At 32.6% G+C, this 14,981-nt stretch overlaps 2 non-coding genes across 2 annotated transcripts; both read left to right on the plus strand.

Moving 5' to 3' along the window:
• Window positions 1–1,239: 1,239 nt before the first annotated feature.
• Window positions 1,240–1,312, plus strand: TRNAE-CUC (transfer RNA glutamic acid (anticodon CUC)). The gene has a single exon. It is a non-coding gene; the product is annotated as a tRNA-Glu (tRNA).
• A 2,047-nt stretch (window positions 1,313–3,359) lies between these two features.
• On the plus strand, window positions 3,360–3,432 carry TRNAE-CUC (transfer RNA glutamic acid (anticodon CUC)). Its single transcript has one exon. It is a non-coding gene; the product is annotated as a tRNA-Glu (tRNA).
• Window positions 3,433–14,981: the final 11,549 nt, after the last annotated feature.

Here is a 14,981-nt window from a genome sequence, read left to right on the forward strand (position 1 = left end):
CTTTGTTTTACAGATGCTCGGCATCGCAGTTTAAAGTTTAAATGGATCAGAGTGCATCCACACTGTTTACAGAATGGTTTTATATGGTAGTGGATTTCTCCTGAGTGCACACTTGGGTTAGACCAGGGTTTAATAGGGAAAATCTCACTTAATGATGATGTACGTTGATTTAGTTTGACCGACCAGCCAGTTAAGTCCAATCTTCGGAACGCACAACCCAGTCATAGGGGTAAACATAACTTACGATTAACAGGCCTAAGGGTGATTTTTACAGTACGTGTATATACATATTTAATTACGTATATAGAACTATTGATGAATTGAAGGCAGTCTTGTTGAATCACGTAAAATCTCTCGTCTACATTTTTTTTCTGTGAATGTTCTTTGTGCTTTATTTTGTTGATCAGAAGATTAAAATCACTGCGCGTCAATAAACTCTAACAAAGTGGGTTTAAATACAAAAATTGTGACCCCTAATGGACAAAAGCAGATAATATCTAATTAAAGATAGACTTAAACAGTTTAATTGTTGCCATAGCCACTTTAGAGGTACCATCCAATAGGTAGATTCTACACAAAGATGTAATCTACTTTGATAAGGGTTTTAAAAATTTAATGGAGTCATCTTATCATCATTCTACATTAAACATATAATTTAACCTTCAATCTTAGGAGATATGTTTTATAGTGAAAATTTTGAAAGCAAACAATACTTCTTAATGAAGTGCAATTGGTTCATCCTCTCGATTTTTGTTTGATTGGTTTAGATTTTTTGATATTAGTTTATTTTATTATTTTTATTTTTGTTAAGCCTGTTTAGATTTGTTTCTTATTTAGTTTTGGTTGGATTTATAGTCCTGTTTTAGTTGGTTGTTGATGTTGTTTTTGGGAGGTTTTTAATGTCTTTTTTATCTGTAATCTCCCAATAATTGTCATGTAACCACGGTATTCCTCCGCCAAAAGTGATGGTATATCAATAAATAATTGGAAGTGCCACCCTCCTTTAGTTGAAAAAAAAAAAAGGGGGTACAATTGGTAAGGTTACAAATAGTTCATTAAAACCCATATAACTCTTTAACTAAAATCCTTCAAACACTCAAAAACACGAAAGGAGAAGTTAGCAAATTCCTTATTTTCATAGTAATTGAACAAATGGACAAGGGGAAAGACAACTTTATGGGGAAAGAAAAAGGCAGATTTAATAGATTGATATTATACTTAGTATAAAAGCAGAAACAATCTGTTGTAGTCTAGTTGGTTAGGATACTCGGTTCTCACCCGAGAGACCCGAGTTCAAGTCCCGGCAACGGAAATATTTTTTTTATCTCTTGATTAATTAATTTATTTATTTCTTCTTTTCTTTTTCCAATGGATGATGGTTAAGTTGTTCATTGTGAAATGAGTCACACTATTTATAGAGTGGTTTTATATGGTAGTAAATTTCTTTTTCCAGTGGATGATGGTTAAGTTGTTCATTGTGAAATGAGCCACACCTTATGGCAAAGCAAGTTTAAAGTTACAGATGTTCGGTACCGTAACTTAAAATTTAAACAAATTAGAATGCACCCATACTGTTTACAGAGTGGTTTTATATGGTAGTGAATTTTCCTGAGTGCACACTTGGGTCGGATCAGTGTTTAATAGGGAAAATCTCACTTAATGATGATGTGCGTTGATTTAATTTGGCCGGCCAGCCAGTTAAGTCCAATCTCCGAACCGTACAACTCAGCCATGGGGGTAAACATGACTTACGATTAATAGGTCTAAGGATGATTTTTACAGTACATGTATATACATATTTAATGATGTATATAGAACTATTGATGAATTGAAGGAAAAATATATGTTTATGTGAACAGGGGCATTTTTGTGCCTAGTTAATGATTTAATACGGAAAAGTATATATATACATGATTGAATATTATAGTTATAATTTTAAAAGTTAAAAAGTTCAGTTTAACAGTTATAATATATGATTATAAAATTTTACTGTTGTAGTTGATGGTAAAAGCTTTTATGCAGAAAATTTTAAATTTACATTTATTTTAAAACCATTTTTGAAGTTATAGTATTAAATATTATTTTATGAAATAATGAAAGTTTATTTCGATCACACACTAATAATAATCTTATTTATTTACTGAGCGTCGTCTCACCCAATCATTATTTTACATTTTAGATCATTTTGAGGAACGTACCAGAAATATGGAGTAGCAAGTGCATGGGCAGGAGTAGAAATAATATAACAGAATAAAAAAATTTAGCATAATACAATTTAGAATATGTTTGTGTATTTTAGAATTTTAGAATTTTACATTTTAATAGTTGAGACATATAATTGTAATAAAGTTAATTAGTACTCTGGTAATAAAAATAATTTAGATTTATTTACATCCGCTGAAAAATTTATATGTAGAAACTCATTCGGGTTAGGGTCCTTACATAGGCAATCTTGCCGAATCACGTAAAATCTTTCGTTTACATTTTTTTCTGTGAATATTCTTTGTACTATTTATTTTTTTGATCGGAAGATTAAAATCACTGTGCGTCAATAAACTCTAATAAAGTGGGTTTAGAGACAAAAAATGTGACCACTAATGGACAAAAGCAGATAATATCTAATTAAAGATAGACTTAAACAATTTAATTGTTGTCATAGCCACTTTAGAGGTACCATCCAATAGGTAGATTCTACACAAAGATGTAATCTACTTTGATAAGGGTTTTAAAAATTTAATGAAGTCATCTTATCATCATTCTATATTAAACATATAATTTAACCTTCAATCTTAGGAGATATGTTTTATAGTGAAAATTTTGAAAGCAAACGATACTTCTCAGTGAAGTGCAATTGATTCATCGTCTCGATTTTTGTTTGGTTGGTTTAAATTTTTTGATATTAGTTTATTTTATTATTTTTGTTTTTGCTAAGCCTGTTTAGATTTGTTTCTTATTTAGTTTTGGTTGGATTTATAGTCCTATTTTAGTCAGTTATTGATGTTGTTTTGGGGAGATTTTTAATGTTTTTTTTATATGTAATATCTCAATAATTGTCATGTAACCACGATATTCTTCCGTAAAAAATAAGGGTATATCAATAAATAATTGGAAGTGTCATCCTCCTTTAGTTAAAAAAAAAAAGGAGGTACAATTGGTAAGGTTACAAATAGTTCATTAAAACCCATATAACTCTTTAACTGAAATCCTTCAAACACTCGAAAACCCGAAAAGAGAAATTAACAAATTCCTTATTTTCATAGTAATTGAACAAATGGACAAGGGGAAAGACAACTTTATGGGTGAAAGAAAAAAGCATATTTAATAGATTGATATTAAACTTAGCATAAAAGCAGAAACAATCCGTTGTAGTCTAGTTGGTCAGGATACTCGGCTCTCACCCGAGAGACCCGGGTTCAAGTCCCGGCAACGGAAATATTTTGTTTATCTCTTGATTATTTAATTAATTTATTTCTTCTTTTCTTTTCCAGTGGATGATGGTTAAGTTGTTCGTTGTGAAATGAGCCTCGTCAATCAATTTGCTAGCACAAGGATGATGGGACAGTGACCTAATGAGTGATTGGCGTTGCTTTAAAAGCTTTGGACTTTTTACTTGTAATGAATATATTTGACGTCATATCTGTAAGTAATTAGTATATTTATTTTTCTAACTATTATTTTTTGTTTTTTCTTAAAAAGACAACGAATCAACTTTCCTCACCTGAGTTTGAGTCCCACCAGCATAACTTTTTGGTACCAGTACTGTTTTTTAATAAGACTAACGATGGATGTTTTAGAAAATTAATCATTTAATTCGAAAATAAAATTAAAGAAAAAATAAATAAATATTAAAAATTAAAATTAAAATACATCTAAAGTTGTTTTTTAATGTAATTACTATATTTAGTTAATCTGGAAATGTTTTGTTGAAAAATATGGTGCTCTTTTTAATTTAAATTTGTGCAAAATTTATTAGAATGTAATAAATTTATGTACTATTAATTAACTAATTTTGCACAATTTTATCTGAAGTTTAACAAACCACAATTTCAGCCCCTTCGAATTATTTTTGTTTATGGGGCATCGCTTATATAATAATGCTCGGTGGAACAAAAATTCTTGGACATATCATACGTATAATTCTTTATTTTCTCTCTATAATTATCGAGAATTACATGTACATCCTTTCTCTCTTTGCAGGCATGTTGTGTTGAATATATAATTTTTGAGAGTGATAACTTGTCATCATTATTTCTAAATGCACATTTAAGTCTTGGAGGATTCGAGTTAAATTCGCACCATTTCTTTGTATCGACTATTAAAAAAAGGATGGTAAAAATATTTGGCCAAAGTTGTGGATAGCTGATGTTTTTGTTTTGCTTTGAAAATTAGTAGAGGTTGTGTCGAAATGCTCGATCTTTTGTGAGGAGCATGTATGATTTTTCTACTGCTCTAATGCCCTATTCTTCGACCTTAGATATTTTTCTTATGCTTGCAGCATAAATTGAGATTAAGATCCTTGACAATTTTGCATCTACATTTTTTTTTTTTTTTTGGTAGCAAAACTGGCTCCAATTGATTATGAGATAAAAGAAACTGAAGATAATGTCCACAGAGCTGTGACACTATTGCATTCAACAAGATTTGACCCATTTCAATTTCTGCAATATCCATTTTCCTACAATATTATAAGTAATTTTGTTTAGACGTTATTCCTTTGTCTCTCCTCTTCAGCTTCTTTTTTTGGGTTTTTTTGTTAGGACCCAGTGAGCATCCAGATGAGAATGACACCAAGAATTTTACGTGGTTTGGTCAAGAACGACCTACGTCCACAGAGCACACACCAACTATTCAATAACTCGTCGAAAAATGTTACAATTCTCTCTCTCTCTCTCTCTCTCTCTCTCTCTCTCTCTCTCTCTTCCTCCCTTCTTCCTCTCAGCTCACTCTACACTCTCCGTGTTCTCTCTACACTGCTGTGCTATTTTGAGCTACTGTGCTTCAATATAATATCTTCCACAGCCCTCCTTTTATAGTGGCTTGGAATAAATTATATTTAAGATAAAAATTAATCACAAATGAGAGTTACAATGGGATTGATAATGAAGAGATAATTCCACACGTTTTCTTGACTCAGCAACGCATCATCTCCAGCTGTCTCTGGCTCCATCTCTAACAATCTCCCACTTGGAGATAAAGACACCTTCTCAACCAGAGTATCATGAATAAATGATGTGCTCATAACATGTGTCTTCAAACATGAAGACCAACTGAAGTTGAGCACAACTTCAGCTTCTCTGTAGTCGCCACCTTTCTGCCTGCTCGATTTCTGCGGACAAATCTGATAGCTGTCAACTTCACAACTGGTGTAAAAAAGCCGGTGTAGTCAATCCCTTTCTTCTGCTCAAAGCCTTTGACTACCAGCTGAGGTTTGTACCTTCTGAAGTCGTCATGCTCCTCTTCGATTCTATACACCCACTTGTTATAAAGGCCTTTGGGCAACTTCCACATTCTGTTGGAGGTGAGGGATTTCATCTCATCCTTCATCACAAGCTCCCATTTGCTCATATCTGCCACCTGACATGCCTCATCGTAGCATTCGGGCACTCCTCCATCTATAGGAAGTAAGTAATCAATATACCTTCTGTCTGGTATATGAGACCAAGTAGATCTCCTAAGCTGCGGAGCTGGAGTAGGAGATGGTGGTGCGATAATATGCTCCACTGGTTCCTCCACCTGAGGATTCTCGGTATTCTGCTGATGTGTCCCAACACATTCATGGGTGTTTATCTAGAAACTAACCCTCTTCTTTTTCCTAACTATGTAATCCTCACACATGTCAACCTGCACTGACTGTAAACCACTTAATTTTTCCTTTGAGTGCACCACCCTGAGTCATTTCTCGCTCATATAACCAAGTCATTGGTGCCAGATGTTGCTGTCGTCATTTCCTGCAGCAACTAAAATAGACATGGAGGTATTGGAGGTTAGAAAAAGTGTTCCACTTTTCTTACCTCGCACAATCGTTAGTACACCCTTTAAGACTTTCCATTCATCGCCAATGAATTTCGTCGTGTATCCCTCATCTGCCAGCTGACCAACTGAGATCAAATTCTTTCTCAGGTCTGAAATATACCTGACATCCTTCAGTTTCCATACTGACCCATTTATACTAATCTTCACAACTCCTTTGCCGGTTACGTTGTAAGGTTGATCGTTGCCAAGGTACACCTTACCAAAATTACCTGGTGTGTACTCTTCTAGGCAATCTCTGCAGCATGTGGCATGAAATGAGGCTCCGGAGTCTAAGACCTAAGACTCTTGCTTGCTCTCCAAAGAGCAGATCAACATCTCATCATTCTCGGAAGCAATATTTGCTTCTGTCTTTGCCCTCGTCTCGAATTCCTTCTTCTGACTCCTGCACTGATTCCTGTAATGACCAGTCTTTCCACAGTTCCAGCACTCAATAGCTTTAGTGTTCTGAGAACCTGTGTCTTGAGTACCTCTGGGATTTCTCGGCCTAGATTTACCGCGGTTGTTTGATCGTCTATGTCTGTTTCCTCTGCCTCGATTATCCACGTTCAAGGCTAAACTCGAATTGGAGCTATGGTTCGGATGCATTCTTATTTCCTCTGTCAAAATCATGTTGATGACCTCATCATATACAAGCTTCGATTTTCCTGCGGAGCTACTGATGGCAGTGACGATACCATTCCAATTTTTAGGCAGCTGACTGAGAATCAGTAGAACCCGAATCTCATTATCAAACATTATCCCTACTAAGGCGAGTTTATCAGACAACTCATTGAAGTTATTTAGATGCCTGCTGAAACTCTCACCTGCAGACATATTCATCGTAAATAGTATTTTTATGAGATGTGCCTTATTTGCGGCTGAAGGCTGCTCGTACATATTTGAGAGCGCATCCATTAGAGACTTGGTGGATGTTATATGCTTGATATTGAACGCTATAGATTTTGACAACGTCATTCTGATGGCTCAAAGGGCTTTTCGATCAAGCAACTCCCACTCGTCCTCGTTCATGGATGTTGGCTTACCCTTCAATGGCAAGTGCAATTCCTTCCCAAACAAATAGTCTTCTATCTGCATCTTCCAGAAACCGAAATTGTTCCTTTTGAACATTTCGATTTTTGAGCTCTTTTCATTTGACATCTCGGTTTTCTAATCTAGAGATGGAATTAGCTCAAATGGATAGCACGGATGGATCTAGAATGATTGAAAACCCTAGAAATGGTTCGAATCGCTTAAAAAACAGACCTAAAACGACCCCGAAAAGCTCAATCAAAGTTTTCAGTCAAACCTGGTCAAACTGATGACGTGGCGCTAACGTGGCACTGCGATGTGCTGCTGACGTGGCAGTGGGGTCCACTTGATGATGTGGCGATGGGGTCCACCTGCTGGCGTGGAGCTGACGTGTCAATGGGACCCACTTGATGACGTGTCAGCGCCTGCTTACGTGGCGCCTCTGCCGCGTGGCACTCCTGCTGATGTGGCCCTGCTGCGCGTGACGTGGCGCTGAGGATAGACCCGGGTCAGGAACCGGATCTCGGGTTCACCCGGATCTGAGTCACCTGCAGGTTCGGGTCGGGTTCTCTTCGGGTCGGGTCGAGGTGGAACGGGCGAAGAAGACGCGTGTGGTGCGTGCAGCGCGTGAGGAGATGTTGGCCGGCGCGTGGACGGCACATGAAGAAACATCTTGCTCCGGCAAGGAGCATGGGGGCGCGTGCAGGCTTGTCTAAACTCCGTTCGAGCTCCGACGGGCACCTTTCTCTTCGTCTCGATGAGAAGAATACAATGGTGGCCTCAAAACACACTTTCGATGTACTGGACAGAGCTCTGAATTTGGGGATCACTTCCGATCTGGATTTTCTGCTCCAACCAGGCTCTGATACCACTTGTTAGGACCCTGTGAGCATCCAGATGAGAATGACACCAAGAATTTTACGTGGTTCGGTCAAGAACGACCTACGTCCACGGAGCACACACCAACTATTCAATAACTTGCCGGAAAATGTTACAATTCTCTCTCTCTCTCTCTCTCTCTCTCTCTCTCTCTCTCTCTTCCTCCCTTCTTCCTCTTAGCTCTCTCTGCACTCTATGTGCTCTCTCTACACTGCTATGCTATTCTGAGCTACTGTGCTTCAATATAATATCTTCCACAGCCCTCCCTTTATAGTGGCTTGGAATAAATTACATTTAAGATAAAAATTAATCACAAATGAGAGTTACAATGGGGAAAATAATGAAGAGATAATTCCATGCGTTTTCTTGACTCAGTAACGCATCATCTCCAACTGTCTCTGGCTCCATCTCTAACACTTTCTCTAAATCTACTGCGATGAGTTGTCCCCTGTAGTCCCTGGGTTTCAGAAAATCCTAAGTTTTGAGCTCTTTCTTGGTCTTAAGTTCTGAGTTTCAGACAATCTTAGAGGACATTTAGATTGAATGATTTTTAATTACAATGACTTGAAAATATAGATTGAATGAAAAGGGCTTAGTAAGGGTAAAGATAGGGAAAAAAATTCAACAATAAAATAATCTCGCAATATTAAGGGAGAAAAGGGAAAAAAAATTTTCAAATGCAAATGAACCAGGTTGTAGTACTTGATTAAAGGCAAAAAGAGGAAAAAGTATTTTTAAAGAAGAATTGTATCATGTTGGTAACATATGCTTAATGATAAACAGGAAAATGATTAAAGGTAATATAGGAAAAAGTATTTTTAAAGAGGAATTGTATGATGTTGGTAACATATGCTTAAGGGTAAAACTGGAAAATAATTAAAGGTAGTATAGGAAAAAATATTTTTAAAGACATTATGTAAATAAGGGCAAAAAAGGAAAAAATAAATAAATGAGTCATATCCTAGGTAGGGAGCTAGCAACTCTTAACAGTTGAGAGCATGATTGGAAAAAAAAAATTATTTTTTAAACTTCCGTTAGAATGTTAATAACAAATTGGCATCAGGGGGTGTGAGTATCTACGGGTCCAAATGTGAGAATAGTTTTGCGGCATTTTTCAAACCTTAAAGAAGGTCCTTGTTTTTTTGGATAATTACAGAAAAGATAAGTATCTTTTGTCCTAAAATTTTTAAAATTTTCTTAGCTCTATCATTCGTCTCTTCTCCCTATATATGTAAGTTTGTTTTCCTTTTTTCGTAAATAATAAATAAGGGTATGCATCCCATCCCACCAACTCAACTCAATTCAGGGCCGACTCTTCCATTAGGCGGCTGAGGTGCTCGCCTAAGGCCCAAAAATCTTTGGGCCTCCAAAATTTTTTTAATATAATAATATATTTTTAGGGCCCCAATTTTTTTTTAATTAAATAATGTTAACATTATTTATTATGCATTGACTTTCCAACTAACAAATAAATGAAATTGTATTTTAAAATATAAAATAAATGCAATTTAATTCTTTTTTTTTTCCCAAGTCTCATTGACTTCCCAACTAACAACTTTATTATATTTTTATCTATTACTCTCATCTCTCTTTCTTAGCCTCTTTAAAAAAATCTTTCCATCTCTCACACTCTTTCACTCTCATCTCTTGGCCTCTCTATGATTTTTACTTTTAACTCTTGTGTTCATCATCTTCGGACATTCGATTCTTCGTAATTTTCATCAACCCTAATTTTGATTTCAATGTTTGTGTATTATTTTTCTATTGTTTTCACTATGATTTTTTTTTTTCAATTTTTTCTTAGATTTTGGAAGTTTTGAGGCTAGAGCGTTGTATCCGGCAAAAGTCCAATATCTCTAAAGCCTCACTCGTCGATTGATTTGCAATAATAATAATAATAATAATAATCATATTATACTGTTTCAATCTATTATTTCTATAGATTTATTAAAATTTTTTTTTATTTGTTTACATAATTTGTCAATTTATAGTTAGTATTAATTTTGAAATTTAATTATGTCAATGAGAAAATATGAATTCGGATATGAAAAATGGAAAAAGAAAAAAAAAAAAAAAAGAAGAATTAGTGTCATCTCAAAAGAGAGCTCTTGATAAATTTATTTTTACTTCTAAATAAAATATAAATGAGTAAGATGAAAATCGTCCAAAAAACGAGCAATCAATTCCAGAGATGGAATTAGAATCTATAATAATAATAATAATAATAATAATAATAATAATAATATACAAGAAATGCTAACTAATGGTATTTCTTTTGAAAGACATTTTAAAAATATAGAAGAAGAAAAAATAAATAATGATGATAATAATTATGATCCAAAATATTGGGAAAATATAGATACCAAATTACGAAATTTATTAGTTAAAAAAGGTCCTATTAGGGATAATGATTTAATTTTTCCAAAAGATGAAAATTCAAGACATTTTTTAAATATATATTATATTCGAAAATTATAAAATGGAGAGAAACATGATAGAAAATAACTTATATATTCTAAAGATTTAGATAAAGTATTTTATTTTTGTTGTAAGTTATTTGGCCAAAAATTAAATAACCAACAACTAGCTAATGAAGGGTGTAAAGATTGGAAAAATCTTAGTACTAAGCTTAAAAGTCACGAAATTAGTGAAGAACATATTTTCAATATGAGTAAATGGGCTGATTTAGAGTTAAGATTGTTAAAAAATATAACAATTGATAAAAATATGGAAGAACAAATTAACAAAGAAAAAGAACACTAGAAAAAAGTATTATTGAGAATTATTTCTATTGTGAAAACTCTTGCTAAAAATAATTTGACATTTCGTGGGGAAAATGAACGAATTTATCAAGAAAATAATGAGATTTTTTTTATTAATTGAAATGATAGCAAAATTTGATCCAATAATAAAAGAACATATTCGATGTTTTTAACATGATGAAATTCATAATCATTATCTTGGTCATAATATACAAAATGAATTAATAAATTTGTTAACTCTTAATATTAAAAAGAAAATTATGAAGCAAATCAATGAAACAAAATATTCAATCATACTCGATTGCACTCCGAATGTAATTTATCAAGAACAAATATCTTTAATAATACGATATTTGAATCTTTGTACAAGTCTAAATAAAATAGAAGAACATTTTATAGAATTTCTAAAAGTAGATGATACGTCAGGAGAATGACTTTTTAATGAATTAATAAATGTCATACAAAAATTTGAACTTGGTATTGAGAATATAAGAGGGCAAGGATATGATAATGGATCTAATATGAAAGGAAAACAATAAGGTGTACAAAAGATACTATTAGATATAAATCCAAGAGCATTTTACACTCCGTGTGGTTGTTATAGTCTTAATCTAATACTTTGTGATATGACTAATTGTTGTTCTAAAGTTATAACTTTTTTTTGGAGTAGTACAACGAATATATACATTATTTTCTTCTTCTACAAAACGATGGAAAAGTTTAACCGAATATGTATCAAATTTAACTGTAAAATCATTATCACAAACACGTTAGAAAAGTCAAATAGAAAGTGTTAAAGCAATAAGGTTTCAAACTTCTCAAATTAGAGATGTTTTACTTTAATTAGAAAAAAACTAGCGATGATCCAAAAACAAAGAGTGAATCTTATTGTATAGAACTCATGAAAAGGAAAATTTTGAATTCTTACTAGGAATGATGATTTGGTATGACATGCTATTTGCTGTTAATTGTGTTAGTAAATTTACAATCAAAAGATATGCGTATTGATGTCGCCATTAATCAATTAAAAGGTCTTATTGTTTTTTTAAAAAATTATAGGGAGAATGGATTTATATCTTTTATGATTTCAGTAAAAGAGATTGCACTTGAAATGAATATTGAAACTATATTTTGCAAAAAAACGTGTAATTAGTAGAAAAAAATAATTTGATGAGAATGCTAGTGATGATACAACATACTTAGCTGAAAAATCTTTTAGAATTAATTTTTTCTTATACATAATAGATCAAGCTATTATTTCACTTGAAAGTAGATTTGAACAATTTCAAACATATGAGAATATTTTTGATTTTTTATACGATTTAAAAATATTAAAATCATTAGATGAGAATAATTTGAAACAAAAATATTTGATACTTGAGAATATTTTAAAATATGGAACACATTCATATATTAATGGTTTTGATTTATTTTCAGAATTGAGAATTTTAAAAGAAAGTTTGGAAGAAACGAGTACACCAATTGATTACACAATATTAAACTGAAAAATTCATTCTTACAGTTGGAAAGTACACTTAGCTACCAACAGTAAAAGATAGATGCATATGTTGGTAGCTAAATGTACTTTTCAACTATAAGAATGAATTTTTCAGTTTAATATTGTGTAATCTATCTTTAGGATTCTCTCAATTTATAATTCTTATTAGTAGGTTTTTTTTTGTTATATTTATTTTTAAAGCCTCGTCATTCATATTTTCATTCATATCTTTATAATTTTTCTTTTTCTATCAACAAAAAAATGTTATTATTTGGAATTTTTACTGTTCTTAGTTTTGTATTCTTAGGAACAACCAAACTATTTTGCTTACATGAACTGCTTATTTTATTCAATTTAAAATTATTGAAGGATTCTAAATTTCAGTTTTTATTTTCACCTGCTTGTTTTCTTTTACTTTCATCCTTTGCTTATTTATTTTGCCCTATCATCATTATTAACTAATATAACTTTTCTACACCTAGGACACCTCAACAAAACGGTGTAGTAAAAAGAAAGAATAGGTCACTGTAAGAAATAGGTGGAACTATGCTGAATGAACATAACTTACTAAAATATTTTTGGGCCGAGGCCATTAATACTGCATGTTATGTTATGAATAATGTGTTGATTAGACCGTCAATTAATAAAACCCCTTATGAATTGTGGAACAATCATAAACCTAATATTTCCTATTTTCATGTGTTTGATTGTAAATGCTTTGTGCTTAGGGATAATGAACACTTAGGAAAATTTGACTCTAAATCTGATGAAGGTATTTTCCTAAGTTATGCACTTAATAGTAAAACATATAGGGTTTTCAACAAAAGAACATTAATAATTGTCATTGAATCTATTCATGTTGTATTTGATGAATTTAATCCATTTTCTAAGAAAGATGAAGACGATATTAACATTAGAAAATGCTTAGATAAATTATCTCTTAAAAACAATGCAAGTGAAAACACAGAAGAAAATGAAAAATCATCTAAAGATAATGAAAATCAGAAGTTGCCTAGAGATTGGAAATTCATTAGAAATCATCATATAGATCAAATCATTGGTGAACCATCCCGTGGTGTAGTCACAAGATCCTCCTTAAGAAATTCAGTGAATCATTATACTTTCTTATCCCAAAAAGAACCTAAAAATATTAAAGAAGCCATAGAGGATGAGTCTTGGGTGATGTCCATGCAAGAAGAACTTAATCAATTTGAAAGAAAGCAAAGTGTGGACTCTAGTTCCTAGGCCTACTGATCACACAATTATTAGAACTAAATGGGTGTATAGAAATAAGAAAAATGAGAATGAGGTAGTAACTAGGAATAAAGCTATACTAGTTGCCCAAGGGTATAGCCAGCAGGAAGGGATTGACTTTGATAAAACATATGCTCTTGTTGTTAGGTTAGAAGTCATTCATATGCTACTTGCTTTTGCTTTTTAAAAAATTTTTAAATTGTTTCAAATGGATGTTAAAAACACTTTTCTAAATGGTTATATTAATGAAGAAATATATATAGAACAACCACCCAGTTTTGAAAATCATAAATATCCAAATCATATTTACCGATTGTTTAAGGTCTTGTATGGATTGAAACAAGCTCCTAGAACTTTGTATGAGAGGTTTAGTGATTTTCTATTAGAAAATGGATTTACCCATGGCAAAATTGACACTACACTTTTCATTAAATCCAAAAATGATGATATGCTCCTTGTTCAGAAATGAGCATGATGGGTGAACTTAGTTTCTTCTTAGGGTTATAAATTAAACAAGCTGATCACGAAACTTTCATATGCCAATCTAAATATATTAGGGACTTGCTAAAGAAATTTAATATGGAAGATTGTAAAATTCTTGTTACACCTTTGAACTTTTCCATTAAGTTTGATAAAGATGAGCAAGAAATTCCTGTTGACGTAAAATTGTATCGTGGCATGATTGGGAGTCTCCTATATCTCACTGCTACATTATGTTTAGTGTGTGTATATGTGTTAGGTTTCAGACTGCCCCTAAGGAATCTCATCTAAAAGCTATTAAACGAATCCTTAGGTATTTAGTTGGAATTATCGAGTTAGGCTTGCGGTACTCTAAGCATACTACTTTTGAAATTGTTAGTTACACTGATGCTGACTTTGTTGGTAGTAAGATTAATAAAAAAGTACCAGTGACACTTGTCACTATTTAGGACAATCTCTTGTTTTTTGGTTTTCCAAGAAACAAAATTCAGTTGTCTTATCCACAACCAAAGCTGAATATATTGCAGCTGGAAGTTGTTGTGCTCAAACTTTTTATATGAAATAATAACTTATGAATTTTGGGTTGCATTATGATACAATACCGATTAAATGTGATAATACTAGTGCAATCAACATCTCTAAAAATCTTATCTCATATTTACGAAATAAATACATTGAGATTAGACATCATTTTTTTCGTGTTCATGTGCAAAAAGTAGATGCGGCTCTTGAGCTTGTATGCACTAATGAACAATGAGCAGACATTTTCACTAATCCACTTCCCAAAGATAAGTTCATATAGATAAGACATGAGTTGGGTCTAGTGCACAGTAGAGAGGCTTTTTAGATATATCATAGTTTGTATAAATTTAGGGGGAGCTCTCTAATAAAATTTACGAGTCTTAGCAACTAAGATTATTGTTGACATCCCTTATTGCCTTAGACTTTGTAAATATTGCTTATTGCCTGTGTGTATGATTCTTATATCTACAACATAATAATATTGAGTTTTATGTTTTATTGCCTGATCATATTGGAACTATTTGAGTAGTTGTGGATAAACTGTT

Source organism: Malania oleifera, chromosome 9, assembly GCF_029873635.1.
Source record: "Malania oleifera isolate guangnan ecotype guangnan chromosome 9, ASM2987363v1, whole genome shotgun sequence".
Lineage (NCBI taxonomy): Eukaryota > Viridiplantae > Streptophyta > Magnoliopsida > Santalales > Ximeniaceae > Malania > Malania oleifera.